The sequence below is a fragment of the Prionailurus bengalensis genome, chromosome A2, assembly GCF_016509475.1.
Source record: "Prionailurus bengalensis isolate Pbe53 chromosome A2, Fcat_Pben_1.1_paternal_pri, whole genome shotgun sequence".
In the NCBI taxonomy this organism is placed as follows: Eukaryota; Metazoa; Chordata; class Mammalia; order Carnivora; family Felidae; genus Prionailurus; species Prionailurus bengalensis.
In genome coordinates, this window is record NC_057348.1 from 115,412,621 (window position 1) to 115,431,510 (window position 18,890).

Here is an 18,890-nt window from a genome sequence, read left to right on the forward strand (position 1 = left end):
TAGAGAAGCTCAAGAGCACATTTGGATTGACAAAAGATCAGTGAATTTAAAGATGAGTCAGTTGAGATTATCTTGAATGAGGAACAGAAAGAAAAAGAAGAAAACTGAAAAGACTGAGGATTCAATAGCACTGCTAAGAATTTACCCAAGGAATACAGGAGTACTGATGCATAGGGGCACTTGTACCCCAATGTTTATAGCAGCACTCTCAACAATAGCCAAATTATGGAAAGAGCCTAAATGTTCATCAACTGATGAATGGATAAAGAAATTGTGGTTTATATACACAATGGAGTACTACGTAGCAATGAGAAAGAATGAAATATGGCCCTTTGTAGCAACATGGATGGAACTGGAGAGTGTGATGCTAAGTGAAATAAGCCATACAGAGAAAGACAGATACCATATGGTTTCACTCTTATGTGGATCCTGAGAAACTTAACAGAAACCCAAGCGGGAGGGGAAGGAAAAAAAAAAAGAGGTTAGAGTGGGAGAGAGCCAAAGCATAAGAGACTGTTAAAAACTGAGAACAAACTGAGGGTTGATGAGGGGTGGGAGGGAGGGGAGGGTGGGTGATGGGTATTGAGGAGGGCACCTTTTGGGATGAGCACTGGGTGTTGTATGGAAACCAATTTGACAATAAACTTCATATATTGAAAAAATAAAAAATAAGAAAATAAAACAGACACCAAAAAAAAAAAAAAAAAAAAAAGACTGAGGCTTGGGACCACCTTCAAGGATACCAACAGCACAATGGGAGTCCCAGAAAGGAGGGAAAGAGATGGAAAGAATATTTGAAGAAATTGCTGAAAATTTTCCAAATTTCATGAAAATTATGAATCTGCATATTCAAGTTTAGAAAACTCCAAGTAAGATAAACTTGAAGAGATCTACCACCAAACATATCATAAGCTATTAAAAGCTAAGCTAAAGTGGGAATCTTGAAAGTAGCAAGAGAAATGACTAATTGAGTACAAGGTATCCTCAATAAGAGTAACAGCTGATTTTTCATCAGAAATAACAGAGGCTAGGGCTGCCTGGGTGGCTCAGTCAGTTAAACCTCCCACTCTTGATTTCAGCTCAGGTCATGATCTCATGGTTCGTGGTCAGCGTGTCTGCGCTGACAGTGTGGAGCCTGCTTGGGATTCTCTCTCTCTCCCTCTCTGTCTGCCCCTGCCCCACTCTTGTGTGTGCACACATGTGCACTCTCTCTCTCTCTCTCACTCAAAACAAATAACCTTAAAAAAAATAGAGGCTAGAATTCATTTGGATGACATATTCAAAGTGTTAGAAGAGAACCCTCTCAACCAAAATTTTATATCTAGCAAAAATGAAGGTGTTATTAAGACATTATAACATTAAGACATTGTTACATACACAAAAATTGAGAGAATACCTGCTCTACAAAAAAAATACAGGCTGAAGTAAAGGCACAGTAGATAGTAACTTCAATCCATACACAGAAATACAGACACTGGTAAAGGTAACTACATAGGTAAATACAAATGACAATATGTATTTTTGTTTGTAATTCTTCTGTCTGATTTAAAAGAAAACTACATAAAGCATTAATTATAAAACTGAAGGGGCTTAAAATGTGTAAAGATACAAATTGTATGACAATTATAGCACAAAGGAGAGGGGAGCAAATGGAAATATGTTGGGGTAAAGTTTTTGTTTCCTATTGAAATTAAAGCTAGCAAACTAGATTGTTTTAAGTAAAGTTTTAATTGTAGTTACTGGGGAAGCCATTAAGTAAATAAAAAATGTAAAGGGGAAACAAGGGAATGGTATATTAGAAATATCGAACACTAAAGAAGACAATAGAAAAATTAAGAGAAAGCTTAATATATTTTATTGTACATAAAATGATACATAAAATGTATTTTATGGTATATAAAGTATATTAAGCTTTCTAATCAAAAGATACAAACTGGAAAAGTATATGTAAAAATATCAGATTATGTGCTGTCTTTAGGAGACAATTTAGAATCACTATCACAGGGCAGTGTTGACACCTTCAGATCAACAAGAGGAAATGCCCTTCTGTTAACATTGGCGAAGTTGGTATTCAGATTGGGGGCACTTTCTGGGAACACAGTTGCCTGGAATATGGAATCCAGCCAGGCGACATCATTCTTGACAATAAAAAGCATCAGTTGGAAAAATTAAAATGGAGACTATGAGTGCCTTTTGATACCTTTTTTTGTGAGGCAAGAGCTGGGAAGTGTGTGCCCAAGGAACCCCTCCCAGATCAAGAACCAACTGTTGTAGATGGAATTCTTACAGGGAAGTACCATTCACTCTTCCACCTAGAGCAGCTTCTTAGCATAACGGAAGGAAGATGCTACAAACAGCCACGCCTGGGTTCACAACTCTGTGGGGTCAGAGATTGTCAGTCTTGAACTAGAGATGATCCAAAAGCTGGCAGAACACTAGAGGACTTAAGGGAAAGGGATTTTTAATTTTCTTAAGCTTTGGAGGAGGTGTTGAATTAGGATTCACATATCTCTTAATAGTGTGGCTTTTGATAGAATATAGCAGGAAGATTAAATTGGGAGTTCTTTGTGTATCCAGCGCTCAGGATCCCCACTGCTGCAGTAGAGCCTTACAGCTCTATCCTCACCACCCATGACCATCTATGACATGTGCCATCATGTAGTTGGGGTAGAACACCTGTCTTATTACTGCATAAATAGGCTGATAGATCTTCCATTACTGTTTCCCTCTGGTTTGAAGGGTCCTTGAATGTAGACCTAATTGAGTTCCAGACTAACACTGTACCTTATCTGAGAATACATTTCCCCATGACAGCCTTTGCCCTCATCATCTCTGCTGACAAAACCTACTGCAAGTAGATCTCTGTGTCAGTCATACCACTATTTTCTTTAAGTTCTCTAGCCAACCAGTCAAGTGTGATTTTCAACTTGGCAAGTATATGGCCTGCTGCTTACTATACAGAGGGGATATGGTCCCTAAGGATGTGAATGCTGCAATTACAGCCATGAAGTCAAGGAACTCTGTTCAGTTTGTAGATTGGTTTCCAGCTAGTTTCAACAACCATCCAGCCTTGATGCCAGGAGGCAATGTGACGAGAGTGCAGTGGGATATCTGCTTGCTGAGCAACACCATGGAGGCCTGAGACCTAATGGACAGCAGGTTACTTAAAAAAGAAGTAAGAGGTCAATCAAAAACTAACCTAATCTAATCTTAGTTTCTATCTAGTTAACAACTAGAAGGAGATGAGCAAAATAAAGCCAAAACAAGCTGAAGAAAGGAAATGAGAACCAAAATAAAGAATAGAAAAACAATAAAGAAAATTCGTGAAAGCAAAAGTTGGTACTTAGTAAACGTCAACAAAATTGACAAAACTTCAACTAAACTGACCGAGAAAAAGAAGACTCCAGTTATTAAAATCAGAAATGAAAAAAAATTTCACTATAGACCTTACAGAATTAAAAAGGATTATAAGGGAGTACTATCAACAACTGTATGCCAACAAATTAGATAACATAACTGAAATGGACAAATTCCTAGACCTGTGAAACTGACACTAGAAGAAGCAGAAAATCTGAATAGATAATGAGGAAAGAGAGAGAATTAGTAATTATAAAATTCTTACAAAGGAAACGTCAGGCTAAGATCACTTCATGCTGAATTGACCAAACATTTAAAGAAGAGGTTTCAGTTTTTTCCTTGTAATTGATTTCCAGTTTCATCGTGTTGTGGTTGGAAAGATGCTTGATATGATTTCAATTTTCTTAAATTTATTGAGGGTTGTTTTGCAACCTAACATGACCTATCTTGGAGAATGTTTCATGTGCATTTGAAACAAATATGTATTCTTTTTTTGGATAGAATGTTCTTTATTTATCTGTTAGTCTATTTGGTCTAATGTGTTGTTTAAAAACACTCTTTCCTTACTGATTTTCTGTGTGGGTGATCTATCCATTGATGTATGTGGAGTGTTAAAGTTTCCTACTATTGTATTACTGTCAATTTCTCCTTTTATGTCTATTAATATTCACTTTTAAGTATTTAGGTGCTTCTATGTTGGGTATGTAAATCTTTACAATTGTTATCTCTTATTGGATTGATCCCTTTATCATTATGTAATATCCTTTTTCTCTTGCTACTGTCTTTGTTTTGAAGTCTATTTTGTCAGGGTGCCTGGCTGGCCCAGTCATTGGAGCATGTGACTCTTGATCTCAGGGTTGTGAGTTCAGGCCCCATGTTGGGCATGGAGCCCACTTTTTTAAAAAAAAAAGTCTATTTTCTCTGATAAGTATTGCTATCCTGTTTTATGTTTTTTCATTCTTTCACTTTCAGTCTGTATGTGTCCCTAGGTCTGAAGTAAGATTCTTGCAGGCAGCATATAGATGGGTCTTGTTTTTTAAAGCATTCTACCACCCTGTGGTTTTTTTATTAGAGCATTTAGACCATTTACATTTAAAGTGATTATGCATGGGTATGTACTTATTGCCATTTTGTTAATTGTTTTCTGGTTGTTTTGTAGTTCTTTCTTCCTTTCTTATCTTATTCTCTTCCCCAAAGTTTGATGGCTTTCTTGAGTGTTATGCTTAGCTTTTTAACTCTTTATTTTTTATGTATCTATTATAGGTTTTGTGATTACTGTGAGGTTCATATGTAACATCCTATAGCAGTCTATATTAAATTGATGGTTGCTTAAGTTTGAACACATTCTAAAAGCACTACATTTTTAATTTTCCTTCCATGTTATATATATATATTGTTATATTTTACATTTTTAAATTTTGTGAATTCATAAATATAATTGATTTTACTACTTCTTTTAACCTTCATAGTAGCTTTATAAGTGATTGATCTCCTACCTTTACCATGTTTGCTTTTATGCATGACATTTATTCCTTTTATAATTTTTTCTAGTTATACCCTTTTCTTTTAATTTAAAGAATTCTCTTTAGTCCCAGTAGCTCAGTTGGTCATTTGACTTGAGGGATAAACACCATTAGTTTTCCTGCTTCATAGATTAAATGTTTGATTGTCTGCTCTACTGCTGAGGTATCTCACGGGAGGTCCAGGAGAAATAAAACATGGGACAAATAAATAGTAGAATCTTCATTGTACTCCTGGATTACATGGGTTGTGAAGAAAGCTTCAGGGTGCAAGCCAGCAAAACAAAGGAATCTGTGTTCTGCAGTGTGCCTCATGACATGAGGAAAAATAATGTGACCTATGGTACTTAACCTTATATGTTCCAGATGGCAACATGAGAAGGACTTCTTGTGACTTTAAACATATAATATGGAGAAGGACCACAGTCCAAAGGAGGGAGCTTATCTGCCTCTGGGGGTGCTTCCTGGAGAGCAAGAGCTTAAGAATATTATCTGTCTGGGGGTTCCTGAGTAGCTCAGTTGGTTAAGCATCTGACTTCAGCTCAGATCATGATCTTGTGGTCTGTGAGTCGAGCCCTACAGCAGGCTCTGTCCCTCTCCCTCTGCCCCTCCCTTGCTCATGCTCTGTCTCTGTCTCCCTAAAAATTAAATAAATTAAAAAAAAATTATTATAAGAATATTTTGTATTATAGATGTTCAGCTGGGTTTTTAATGTTTTCAGTTAAAAAATTGTTTTTCAAGTATGCAAAGATGCAAAAAAAAAACCCCTAAAACCAAACATAATGATTATGTGTATACTTACCTCTCAACTGAAAAAATAAAATAAAGCATTATCAGTATAAGTTAAAAAAAAAAGAAAAAAATTCTCTTTAACATTTTTATAAGGCTGTTTCAGTGGTGATTAATTCCTTTAACACTTGTTTATTTGAGAAACTCTTTATCTTTCCTAATTTGAATGATAATCTTGCTGGATAGAGTATTCTTCGTTGTAGGTTCTTTTCTTTCAGCATTTTGAATATATTAAGCCACTCCCTTCTGGCCTGCACAGTTTCTGCTAAAAAATCAGGTTATAGCCTTATGGGGTTTCCTTTGTATGTAACTAGTTGTTTTTCTCTTGCTACTTTTACAATTCTTTCTTTATCTTTAATCTTTGCCATTTTAATTATTATGTGTCTTGATATGGATTTCTTTGAGTTCATCTTGTTTGGCATTCTCTGTGCTCCCTGGCAACCCCCAACCCCCCCCTCCAGCTAGAGAAGTCTTCAGCTATTATTTCTTCCCTTTTCTCTTCTCCTTCTGAGACCCCTATAATGTGAATGTTATTATTCTCAATGATGCTACAGATTTCTCTCAAACCCTTCTCATCTTTTATTATTTTTCTTTTTGCTGCTCAGCTTTCTTGCTTTCCATTATCCTCTCTTCCACATCATTGATCTGTTCTGCATCCTCTACCCTGCTTTTGAATCCCTCTAGTGTTTTTTCTTTTAAATTTTTTAACATTTATTCATTTTTTTTTTGAGAGACTGTGAGTAGGGGAGGGGCAGAGAGAGAGGGAGATGCAGAATCCGAAGCAGCTCCAGGCTCTGAGCTGTCAGTACAGAGCCGGATGCAGGGCTCAAACTCACAGACTGAGAGATCATGACCTGAGCTGAAGTCGACACTTAACTGAATGAGCCACCCACACGCCCCTCTAGTGTATTTTTCTTTGCAGTTATTGACTTATTCAGTTCTGACTAGTTCTATTTTTCTTTTTAATTTTCTGTCTCCTTGTTGAAGTTCTCATCGAGTTCATCCAGTCTTAAATCCAGTGTGTATCTCTATGACCATTACTGTGAATTTTATATCATGCATATGTATCTCCATTTCATTTAGCTCTTTTACTGTTGATTTTGTCTTGTTCTTTCATTTAGGACATATTTGTCTCCTTGGTTTATTTAACTCTCTGTTTGTTTTATGTATTAGGTACGTAAGCTACATTTCCTGGTCTTTAAAGTAGTGGTCTTATGTAGAAGAGGTCTTGTGGAACCCTATAGTGCAACACCTGCCAGTCACCAGAACTGGATGTCCCCTGTGTGGGCTCTTTACACCCTCCTGTTGTATCTAAGCCATGATTGTTTTTAGCCCAGCTTGCTTCAGTGACCTGCTTTGCCTGCTGTAGGTGCATCGGGCATCGTTTGCTCTCTGTATTGTTGAATGGTTTGGTGAAAGCTGCTACAGTCTCATTGGTAGGTGAGGTTAACAGTCAGCATAGCCATCTGTAGTTAGCCTTTCTGTCATAGCTGCATGCCCACAGAAAGACCGGGCTTGTTCCTTGCACAGCCAGCTGAAAGGCTTGGCTGCAGGAACTGGGTGCATTGGTGTGTGTAGTTATCCCCTCTGCCTCCTCAGTGAGGGTGTCACTTTGGAGTGGCACTGATCCTGGCTGAGACTTCCTGCTGGGTGTGGTGGGGTAGGAGCTGCTTTGAAGGAATACTTCTGAGGCAAGTGGTTTGGATGGGGTGGGGCCACAGGGAAAAAATGGAACAGGGCACGAGGTGCTAGCAAGGTAGATGAAGAATGTTGGCACTGGCTCCTGCAAAGGTCTGGCTATCCAGACTTGGGCAGAGGAAGAAAAATGGTGTCCACTAGCACTTTTATTCCTGTAGAAATCTGCAGGTCCTTGCCCCTCTGGCATAAATTCTAATACTAGTCAGTAAATGTCCTTTATGTATACCCCAGGTGCTGCTTTTGTGCTTTGTCTTGGGCTGAGTTATTTAGTATGCTGGGTATTAAGGTCAGAAACTTGGTTTCCTATTTCCTTCCAGCTCTCCTGGAGTTAAGCCAGGAGAGTTTTATAATATATAAAATTTATATAAATTTTAAATTATATATATAGAGAGTGCATGAGTTGGGGAGAGGGGCAGAGGGAGAGAGAGAGAGAATCTGAGCATGGAGCCTGACACGGGGCTTGATCCTCTGACTCTGGTACCACATTCTGAGCCAAAATCAAGAGGACACTCAACCGACTGAGCCACCTAGGTGCCCCCAGCCCACTAAGTTTTAAATCTCTGAATTAAGCCCTGCTGGTTTTCAAAACCAGACATTATGGTGGCTCGTCTTCCCAGTGCAGTTCCCCAGTACTGGGAGTGCCTAGTGTGGAGTCTGATCCCTTTGCTTCTCTTTGCTTGTGTTGTCCCTCCCATTTGTGGTTGGTCACTCAGGGGGTCTGTTTCCAAACAGTATCTCTGCCTCTCCTACCCTTTTTGATGTGGCATTTTCTCTGCAACCAGCGATGGTAGGTCTGCTCTGCCAGTCTGCAAGTAATTTTCAGAGTTAGTTGCATAGTGCTAGCTGTTACCTTGGTGTATCTTTGGGACATGGTAAACTCAGGATCCTTCTCCTTTGCCATCTTTCCTTCTTCCATATCTAGTAACATTTAAAAAGGATTATACCTATGAACAACTGGGATTTATCTCAATACAAGGCTGATTAATATTTGAAAATCAATATACTATACTATATTAACAGAATAAAGACAAAACTCCATGATCATGTTAATAAATACAGAAAGAGCATTTGACAAAATCCAGCACCCTTTTATAAAAACACTCTACAAACCAAGAATAATAAGGAACATCCTCAACCTGATAATATTTATAAATAACCCACAGTTAACATTATACTTCATGGTAAAAGGTTATGGATGCTTTCCAGTAACAAGACAAAGATGTCCACTCCTGCTACTTCTATTCAACACTTGACTATTTTTGTTCTAGCCAGGTCAATTAGACAAGAAAAAGATATAAAAGACATCTAGATTGAAATGGAAGATGTAAAACTGTCCTTATTTGCAAATGACATGATCTTGTACATAGATAATCTTAACAAATCCATTAAAAATCTTTTAGAATATGTTCAGCATGGTTGCAGACACAAGATCATTACACAAAAATTAATTGCATTTCTATACCCTAGAAATGTCTATAACTGAAAGCAAAATTAAGAAAACAATTCCATTTACAATAACATCAGAAAGAATAATTAGTAAATTTAACAAAAGAAGTGTAAAACTTGTACACTAAAACTATGAAACATTGGTAAAAGAAAGTAAAGAAGACCAAAATAAATTCAAAGTAATAATGGATTCGAAGATAATATTGGCAAGTTGGTAATACTCCCCAATCATCTAAAGATTCAACACAATCTCTATCAAAATCTGTGCTTCTGTTTTTATAGAAATTAACAAGCTGATGCTAAAATTCATATGGAAATATAATAGACTAAGAATAGCCAAAACAATACTGAAAAAGGAGAACAATTTAATTTTTCTAGGAACATACTCCTAATTTCAAAACTTACTATAAAGCAACAGTGATCAAGATGGTGTGGGTGCTGGTGTAAGGATAGACATACAGATCCATGAAATAGGATTGAGAGGTTTTTTTAATGTTTATTTATTTAGTTTTGAGAGAGACAGAGCAAGCGGGGGAGAGGCAGAGAGAGGGCATCCCAAGCAGGCTCCACACTGTCAGTGCAGCCCAATGTGGGGCTTCATCTCATGACAGAGAGATCATGATCTGAGCTGATATCAAGAGTCAGATGCTTAGCCGACTGAGCCACCCAGGCGCCCCTAAGATTGACAGTTTCTTTTATAAATTTCATTATGGTCAGTTGATTTTTAACAAGTGTATCAGGACATTCACTAAGGAAAGAAGTATTTTCAACAAATGATGCTGAGACAGCTGGATATGTAAAGGAATGAAGTTGGACCTCCTATCTCATACTGTATGTAAAAATTAAGTCAAAATGGTTCACAGACCTAATGTAGAGCTAATACTATAAAACTCTTAGAAGAAAAAAACATAGATGTAAATCTCTGTGATCTTGGGTTAGGCAAAGTTTTCTGAGATACGATGCCAAAAGCACAAGTAAGAGATGAAAAATTAGATATATTAGAATTTATTAAATTATAAATTTTGTGCTTCAAAGGACACTATTAAGGAAGTAAAAAAACAACCCACAGAATGGGAGAAATACTTTCAACTCCTATATCTGCTAGAGGACTTGTATTTAGTTTAAATAACTCTTACAACTCAATAATAATGTAAAAAAAAACTATTTAAAAATGGGCAAAGGGTCTGAAGAGACATTTCTCCAAAGAAGAGATAAAAATGGCCAATAAGCACACGAGAAAATACTCAATATCATTAGTCATTAGGGAAATGCAAAACAAACTACAATGAGATACTTCATACCTACTAGGACAGTTACAATCAAAAAGTCAGATGACCAATGTTGGGGAGGACTGGTAGAAACTGGAATGCTGGTGGAAACATACAATGGTGCAGCTGCTTTGAAAAACAGTTTGACAATTCTCCTAAATGTCACACATGGAGTTACCATATAGCCTGGCAAACATGAAAACTTATGTTCACACAAACACCTCATACATGAACATTCATGGCAGCATATTTATCAGAAAATGGAAAAAATCCATTTATCTACTGATGATAAATGTAATATGGTATATTCATACAATGGAATGTTATGGGGCAATGCAAAGGAATAAAATACTAATACATGTCATAATATTGATGAACCTTAAAAATATGACACTAAGTGAAAATCAGTCACAAAAGACTATATACTGTGTGATTTCATTTATCTGAACATTTCATATCTGGGTATTGTGGAATGTCCAGAATAGGTAAATTTGTCAAGACAGAAAGTAGATTAGGGATTGCCTGAGGATGGGGAGTAGTAGGGAGAAGGTGTGACTACTAATGGGTATGAAATGTCTTTTTTGGTGTGATGGAAATATTCTCTAGTTGATAGTGGTGATGGTTTCACAATTCTGGATATAGTAAAACCACTGAATTGTTCACTTTTTTAAAAGGGTGAATTTTGTGGTGTGTGAATTATACCTCAAAAAACTATCCTGTGAGAAAAAGATGCATGTATTATTCATTCAGAACATATTTGAGTATCTCCTGATTGTCAGGCATCTTAATAACCCCACTGTGTGACTCACCTAGAATCTTACTCTTGGTTTGTGATTTTGGGCCAAAATCAGCATGAAAATCACTTGGTTATCTTTTTAAAAAATGGAAATTTCCCAGTGTCCATACCCAGAGATTCAGCCTTAATATAACAGAGATGGGATTTGAGAATGTATGTTTATAACAAGTGCCCTTAAGTATCTCTGATGCAGCTACTTGGGGGGACCACATTTAAAAACAGTGCTCTGGGGGCTTCTGGGTGGCTCAGTCAGTTAAGTGTCCAACTTTTGATTTAGGCTCAGGTCATGATCTCACTGCTTGTGAGATTGAGCCCCAGGTGGGGCTCAATGCTGACAGTATGGAGTCTGCTTGGGATCCTCTCTTACTTGTTCTCTGCCCCTCACCTGCTCACACACATGCACAGGTGCGCTCTCTCTCTCAAAATAAATGAATAAACTTAAAAAATAAAAATAAAAACAGTGATATGGGAGAATAAAGTCTCAGTTTTACCAGCTACATTTTTATTTCCTTCTTCTCTTCTTAAAGCAACATTTTCTCCTCCTCCTCCTCCTCCTCCTCCTCCTCCTCTTCCTCCTCCTCCTTCTTCTTCTTCTTCTTCTTCTTCTTCTTCTTCTTCTTCTTCTTCTTCTTCTTCTTTTTTAAAGTTTATTTATTTTGAGAGAGAGACAGAGAGAGAGACAGAGAGAGAGACAGAGAGAGAGAGAGAGAATGAGCAGGGGAGGGGCAGAGACACAGAGAGAAGGAGAGAGAGAGAGAATCCAAAGCAGGATCTGTGCTGTCAGTGTGAAGCCTGATGCGGGGGAAAGGAACTTTACTTTCTGAACTGAATGTGTATAGATTAAAATAAAAACATTTTATTTTTAAAGTTTATTTATTTATTTTGAGAGAGACAGAGTCACACAGGGCTTATCCCACGAACCTAGAGATCATGACCTGAGTGGAAATCAGTAGTCCAAAGCTCAACCAACTGAGTCACCTAGGTGCCCTGAAAACATTTTATTTTATTTTTTTCATGTTTCTCAGTGCCTTTGATCAGGTCTTTTTTCAAAATTAGCTGTCCATAATGGTTTGACATTTACGGAGTAAACATTTATGCAGCAGGCTTCGCTTCTTCCGTGGTGGGTTGCTTTTCTGCAGGCTTCTTCTCAGCTGCTGGTTTCTTCGTAGCTGCAGCCTTTTTCCCACCAAAGGTTCTTCTGCTTCTTCACACCAACAGCCTTCTTTCTTTTCTTCCCACAGGCTTCTTGCCTAGATACCCCTTCTCATCTGATTTGGCCTCTAAGCCTACTGCTGCCTTATCCATCTGGAGTTTATGATTCCTGGCCTGGTGAAGAATGGTTGTTCCAGCACATGGTCTTTGCATATGGATTTATGTTCAGCATGATACTCGGGTTATTCAGTGGATTCTTTTTTAGGACTCTGTGATGACTCTTCTTGGATGGTGCTCAGAGGGTTCTTTGGATCTCTGGGCTTTTTCAGGATTCTGCTAAGGTCTGTATTAAGCATCTTGTGCATGGGAAGGTTATAGTCACTCTTGAGAGAGGCAGCCTTATGCCAAGTGCCATACAGATCGTCTAACTGCAGAAAGCACTTTCAGTACAAATGGAGAAACATCCCACATGCCCACGAGGAACAAGTTTCAAAATGTTCAGTTTACTTACATTAAGTAGATTAATTCCAGGGATGTTTCTGCAGGCCTTGATGGTACTTTTGTCCTCATTATAGATAATGCAGGATCCCCTGCATTGGATACAACAATTTTTTTTTTTTTTTTTTTTTTTTTTTTTTTTTTTTTTTTACATTTTGCCCTTGCCATTTCTCATGTACAGAGAGGCATAGACCTTTTTGATCTCATTCTTGGCTTTAAGTGTCTTAAGAAGCAAAACAGCCTCCTTGGTCTTCTTGTAGCCTTCAACGTTATCTTCAACTACCAGAGGAAGTTCAGGAACTTCCTCAATACGATGATCTTTAAGACATGAGCAGTGATGATAAGGCTGAGGAGGCAGCCAAGGCAGAGCAGATTACGTATTGCTTGTGTTGTGTTCACTCTGTGGTGCCAGTGGTTGGTACAAACATGTGGCCCCCATGACACATATTTCTAGAAGCACCCTGGCCAGAAGAGTGAGTCCCACCACCTCAAACTCTGGGAATTCAAGCCACTGCCCTGCTAGTACCCCAAGATTCAGCACTGGTTTGATGACTGGCTAATTCACTGACAGCATAGTACTGTCTGTTGTTTTTGTGCAAGTTGGTGTGAACAAAGTTCACAATATCAGGTAAAATGGGAGCCTTGAACCCAGCAGGCAAAGTATTTTTTGCTCAATGACTGCCCCTTTTTAGAGTACATGGATATCAGTGGATAAGCATATGTAATGGCGGGGACAGGAGAGAGCCCTGCTCTTCTCAACCCTACAGCTCCCACTGGAAAAAAAAGAAAACAAAACATTTTAGAATATTTATTATTATATTTCTGGAGAAATAGTCTATTTCTTAGTTCTCAATGGATTGAAGAAATCACAATAGATGATACTGACAGATTAGAATGTATAAAAATAAACAATGAAAATGGTAAAAAATGGTAGCTGATGAGAAAAACTTACCTGAGTGTAGGAGACAGTGGATTAATAGTTATAACAAAGTGATTATTCAAATTTATAAGAAAATTATTAAGATTCCAGTAGATGAATGCAGAAATAAATATGTAAAAAATTTAAAAAATAAAAGAATGCAAATTAACTTCTGGATTATATTTTTATGCTTAATAAAGCAGCAAATTATTAAAATGGTTAGGTCCTATGGTTGTGGTTAAATTGGTGTGGGTTTCCATTTAGGAAGGCAGTGTGAAGTTAGTATAAAGTAGTTTGATCATGTCTCATGAGCCATAAAAATATTTATCTCCTTTGATTCCAGTGATATCAGTCATAAAAATTTGTCTTAGAAACATGATTTAACAGAAACAAAAATGTGAATTTTTAGATATTCAGTTGGAAATTGAATAAATGTGAAACAAGTAAATTGTTTGATAATTCATTGTATGTCAATATAATAGACTGTTACACAAGCATGAATTATAAAGACATGCATTATGCTCATACATAAGGGAAACAATACCTAAAAAGGTGTTTGTGCTACAAATAACAGTGGTGGAATGTTTTTAAAAATCCTTAATTTTTTCAACATTTTATTATGGAGATTTCCCAACATACAACAAAGTTAAAAGAATTTTACAGTGAATATCCATATATCACCACTTAAATGCTGCCACTAACATGTCGTTATACTTTATCATATAGTTATAATACTGTAATATTTTTATATTTATTTTTCATTAAAAATTTAAAATTCCCCCTGTTATGCATATTTTTGATTAACAGAGACATAACTTCTAAGTTTCCATTAAAAGATTTAGAACAGTTTCTTGTAAGTTTGTAAACTGGCCACCAGGTGTAGCTCTGGACCCATACATCCTGGGATAAGCATCTTCAAGGAACGTTTTAGAAAGGTAACTTCCAAATGCAATCAGACTTGTTTTGTTCATTCAGTAAGGGTACAGTAAATCTCTTTTTCATTAAGATCTAAAGTAATTTAGGTTACATATTTATTTTATTGTTCATAAAGTCTTTGCCACAGTTTCTTTTACCTGGAACTTGACTTTCTGACTCCACAGCATCCAGGTCAAAAGTTTTGGGTTATGTTATTTGAAATGATTATTTTAAGAAGGTTAAAATTAGTTATGGAAATGCAAATGTTCATATTTTTTTGTACAATGAAAACTCATCTGAACTATAATTTTTCTTTAGTGTGATTTATGTCCTTATCTCTTTAAACATAAACTCTGTAAGGTTTGGAACTATGTCTAGCACAATGACAGGCATGCAGTGAATATTTGTTGAATAGGTACGCAAAAAGAATAATTTGAAACATTTTTCTGAAGGCTGTTTTGAAGGAATTGGAAAATCTATTCTTTAAGAAGTATGATTGTTCCTTTTTATTTTCTTTTAATAAAGGAGAAAATGATTAATTTTAAATATTCTTCATAGTTTAAAAATAGCTCCCAGATAAAAATATTTTTCTGCTTTTAATTGTAAAAAAGAACATTGTCATTTTTAAAGGAAAATAGAGCCTAACTATGTTGAAATCCATTTTAAACAAAAATACTGTCTCTTCTTTTCTTCCCCTTAAAGGAATCCTCAATTTCTCTCTATGTTAGATGCCATCGACTATCAATTTGTTTCTACACACCAGAGGATAAAATCATGGAGGCAAGAACCTAATGGTATGGTCAAATAAACTCTCAACTGGAATAACCAGGGGGAAGGATTTTCCAATTTAAAGTCTCCCCCCCCGCCCCTTTTTTAAAGGAGAGAATATTTGATAAGCTGTCTATGAAACAGTAGTTTTTTTTTTTTTTCTCATAAAATAAAGCTATTCAGAATAAAAGGTGTTGGGAGAATTTTAGTGTAAGTAGAGATGTCTTTCTCAAGGAATTTAATATCATGTTTTAGAATTTTTTATAGTAAGATGGAAAGATTCATCATGAATAAACATTATAGTTGTTTTGGGGCACTTGGGTGGCTTAGTCGGTTGAGTGTCCTACTTTGGCTCAGGTCATGATCTTGTGCTTCATGAGGTCGAGTCCTGCACTGGGCTGTGTTGACAGATCAGAGCCTGGAGTCTGCCTGGAATTCTGTGTCTCCCTCTTTCTCTGCCCCTCCCCTGCTCACCCTCTGTCTGTTTCAAAAATAAATAAACATTAAAAAAAACAACAACAACCCAAAACATTATAGTTGTTTTCAGAAGGATTTTTGTTGTATAGAAAAAAGAAATATTCTAAGAAATAGGACCACAAAATTACTTAGCTCAAGAATTAAATTACTGGCAAACTTTATGTTTTGTCACTGTATTCTGCTTTTACATGTATTCTTTTAATTATACTTGACAAAGAAGAGTCATTTCATATATAGCCTGAAGGGCTGGAACTTTGAGGGTCTTTACTGTTCTTCATTTCCTTGAAAAGTAAGTAATGTCTATATTGCATACCTGTCTTGCATACCTTCTCTCCCTTCCTTTGTCTTTTCTCTCCTCTTTCCCCTCTTTTCTAACTCACGCTTTTTTTTTAAACCACTACTAGTTTGTTTAGAGAAAGATTAGTTACCGCTGAAAGAATTTTACAACAGATATTTGGGGAATATAAAATACTTGTTAAACAAAGTTATACTAGGTACAGATTTAGGTCATTATCACCATGTTCTTTATAACTGCCCCCAAATATACAGATTAATATTTTAACATTTACTTGCTTTTACTTGAATATCTTGATTCATTTTTATCTAACATCAGCTCCACTTATGATAATCAGCAGATAACTTCAAATTACAATTCCTATTGGAAAGTGTATATGAAAAATGCATGCATAATTTTGATCATGATTATTGTACTCGCCTGAGTCATGGGTTGCATCATCTTCTGCAATCTGATTTATGATTCAGAAACTTTTATTTCCACTATATATTTTCAATCCCTACATAAGCATCAGTCATAGCAGATAAATATGCGATTACAATTTGCTTTAGTAGAAAAATCTGGATAATTTCTTCTGGACTATTGTAAGAATTTTCAGCTTTTTCTTTAAATAATAAACTTTATGCCCTGCTAAATGACAATTTTTTTTCTGTTTCATAATTCTTAGAGGTTATTTTAAATTTTATTTTTTACTAGTTAATGAACTTGACAAAATCATTTTATTTTGCAAGTTGGGAAGGCGTGTGGTTTGTTCTCATGTGAATTTAGCACTTTCACAGTAACAATCAGAGCCAGAGTAGCCATAGAAGACTTTGATGTTCTAGGGGAAGGAAACTTTCCCCTTCTTTTCTTCTAGGCTCTTTGGCTGGACTAATATTACATTGAAATAAGACAGATTGACTAAAAAACAAATTTAATTTTGTATGTATGGGAGCCTGACACAGGCATTAGAGGGTCAAAGATAGTATATATGCCATCTTAGGCTAAAGAGAAAAGGGTAGGCATCTGGGCTCAAAGGGAAGGAAGACAATTCATAGGAAGACGAGAAGAGCAAATGTTTGCCATGTTATGCAGTTAAGTCTTTCTGATTAAAAATTATCTCTGGTAATTGCTCTCTTCCTGATACAAGTCCCATATCTAAAATTTTTTAGGTAGTTAAGGGGGAGGTAAAAAGCTCTTCTTGAGTCTGAGAGATGCCTTGATTGCCTTCCAGTCAAATAATCCATATGCCAAAGTGGCACATTCTAGGGTGGCTTGTCCTGAACCCCATCAATATTATTAAGTAAACCTTCAGACCCTGACAGAACAATTGATTTTAAAATATACGTTGGTTGTTAGTTTAATTTCCTTGCTTTCAATTTTCACCTCCTTTTTGTGTTTAAAAATTGGTGAATATGGAAATGTTATTTTGTTTCATAATTAAAGGCTATGTACAATTATCACAATACCCAAGATGAGGTGGGTGCTAGGCATTATGTCTACATTATCTCATGGAATCTTTACCATAACCCTATAAAGTACAAGTAGTGTTGCAGGATTTTTACCGCAATACCCAGGATTCGTTGGCTTGTTGCTTCAAAGAATAAAGAAATGAACAAAACTGAGTAGCAGGCAAAAGTTTATTAGAGTATAAGATCAGAAAGGAAGAATAGGGGGCACCTGGGTGGCGCAGTCGGTTAAGCGTCCGACTTCAGCCAGGTCACGATCTCGCGGTCTGTGAGTTAGAGCCCCGCGTCGGGCTCTGGGCTGATGGCTCAGAGCCTGGAGCCTGTTTCCGATTCTGTGTCTCCCTCTCTCTCTGACCCTCCCCGGTTCATGCTCTGTCTCTCTCTGTCCCAAAAATAAATAAACGTTGAAAAAAATTAAAAAAAAAAAAAAAGAAAGGAAGAATAGTATGAAAGTACTCTTTACAAAGAAGGGGCATTGGAAAGTGAATACCCGCAACTATAGGCAAGGGTCTTTGTTTTATACGGTTTTGGTCAGCCCCCTCTTCCCTTCCCCCTTATTCCTTCTCAGGTTCTACCCTCATTGGCTGGATAACTCTAGGTGCTGTGTTGTCCATTTCTTATTGGCTCATTTCCATTGTGTGAGGGGTAGTCTATGACCATACCATTCCTTGTGGGTCATATGTTTTATGGTCTACTTATTTTTAGTCAGGTTTTTTGTCAAATTCCTGAGGGAAAACTGAGGGGGAGTTGGTGGTGTCTGTTACATTCTTAAGAGGAACCTTATGCCTGAGGGGGTTTGCTGTGGTCAGACACTCCCAGCATTGTTCCAAAATATGTGTTTTTCCCTACCCAAGGACCTCAGGTTCTAATCTTTCCCTACTGAATCCTATCTTTTCCTACCATAGTAGTAGTATTCTTTTACAGAGGATGAAGGAAAATGAGGCACAGAGGCTAGGTTCTTAGCAAGGATCACATTTATCATCGTTGAAATTATGTGTGGGGAACCAGGGTAGATACTGAAGACACTAAGAGGTATGAGTCTTTATTCTAGAAAATCTTCAGTATGGGTTATTGAGACAAGGCATATCTGAAAAAAAGAGAGAGAGAGAGAGAGAGAGAGAGAGAGAGAGAGAGAGATAGATAAGACCTTTCATTTTTTGGCAAGTGCCATAAATCTTACAGTAATATCTCCTGGGAGAAGTGAGTCAATTTTGGGGTTGGAAAAATTATCTGAGACTATTCTAGAGACCAAAGTGAAGTGCAACTCTACTATTTTTTCATGAATCTATTTATTGCCCTTATATTCTTAAGAGTTAAAATGTATTTCCCCGTATTATTTTTTTGAAATGAGATGGAAGGATAATTTCTTTTCTTTTCTTTTCTTTCTTTTTTTTTAAATTTTTAACATTTATTTATTATTGAGAGAGCGTGAACAGGGGAGGGGCAGAGAGTGGAGAGTGTTAAAGTCCTCATATGAGTGAAGTCATATGATTTTTGTCTTTCTCTGACTAATTTCACTTAGCATAATACCCTCCAGTTCTATC

The 18,890-nt window shown here is 36.6% G+C and overlaps 1 pseudogene; it reads right to left on the reverse strand.

The window, feature by feature from the left end:
- Positions 1 to 11,966: 11,966 nt before the first annotated feature.
- LOC122488286 lies at positions 11,967 to 18,328 on the reverse strand (annotated as a pseudogene).
- Positions 18,329 to 18,890: the final 562 nt, after the last annotated feature.